Consider the following 1,526-nt stretch of genomic DNA (forward strand, 5'->3'; position numbering starts at 1 on the left):
AGGCACAATGGGTCACGTTCCCCACCCTTCCTACTCCAACAAGGGTGTGAATAAACTGCAACTAGGCAAAATTACAGGGAGATTTCATTTTAGGTACTAGAATATGGTATAGTATTCATTTTTCACAAACTTGCTTTAAAACCCATCTCACGGGGAGGGGGGGATCATCAGCAGTAATGGATTTTTGGCTTTATCGATTAAGGCTTCCCCCTGATTGGTGTGTTATAGGGAAGGCATGTGTTTAAAAGCAAGTGAAATGGGTAATCTGTTCAAAAAAATTTTCCTTCTGGTGCTGACAAGGAAATAATACAATACGGTAACATCCATGAGCATTTTTACATCAATGAACTGATTTATATTTCTAGGCTGCTTTCAATGTAGTAATATCAATACATCAGTTAAGATACAACGGGGAGAGTGTATGAAAGTGAGGGAGAGGGGCAGATCGAGCATGAGATGGAGTTGTGTATGAGAAAGGGGTGTGTGGGCTGGGGGGAGGGCAGTGAAATGGCAGAGGACAGGGCAACATGGAGGCGATTTGTTTGTGGCCAACCCTTACGGGATTAATGTAATAGCCGAAAAGTAACTCAACAAATTAATCACTGGTCTGGCTGGGATTCAATCACAGGCCCTCGCACTCCAAACGCGCATGTTACCACTGACCTAAACAGAGAATCCCTGCTTTGCCTCTGCACAACAAGGGCGTTTATAGACCCCATTACATTAAGGCATTTGGCAACAGACAGATAGATATTTCCATGGTGGCAGCCCTCAGAATTAAGGCAGGATGAACTGTTTGGCAGTAACATGGCGTCACTTCCATTTTTTGAAACTATGAAAACTAAATGGCTCCGACAACAGATTCCAAACCACCATTGAGGACTTTGACTTCGGACAATATCGTATTTAACTGTCTGAAACTATGATTTTGCATTAAACTGGAAATGAGTTTGTATTAGACTGAAACCATAATTGTTTTCAGTTGTTTGAAACTATGATTGTGTATGAAATTGTATGACCACAATGTAACAAAACAAAATGCACCATCAGTCACATACACATTTTTCTCCACCTTATATACATTCCCTCCAGCTAACCAAACCAACCAAGCACACACACCCTTCATTCTTACTGTCTACAGACTTCCTTCCTTCATACCTCTCACAAAACATTCTTATCCTATCCATTCTACAAACTCAACACATATTCCTCTCTAACCCCATTTCCACATCTGTCACTTCCAACTTTATCTCATGCCAAACTATACAATAATAACAGTAATAGATCATCATCTCGATTTTCTCCTAGTTAATGATGAGTTGAGCTATGGTTCAGAAACAGGTATAAAAGTGTCATAATAATAATAACAAATAATATAATAATAATATAATAATAATACAATAATAATATAATAATAATAATAATAATAACAATAATAATCAGGGCTAGGGTCAATTATGAACTGAACTGGAAATTATTTAAATGAAACTGAATTAGAACTGAATTGAAATTGTGAAAAATATATA

This window comes from Coenobita brevimanus, chromosome 53 (assembly GCF_032717465.1).
Source record: "Coenobita brevimanus isolate Jiangsu-jjx chromosome 53, ASM3271746v2, whole genome shotgun sequence".
Classification (NCBI taxonomy): Eukaryota; Metazoa; Arthropoda; class Malacostraca; order Decapoda; family Coenobitidae; genus Coenobita; species Coenobita brevimanus.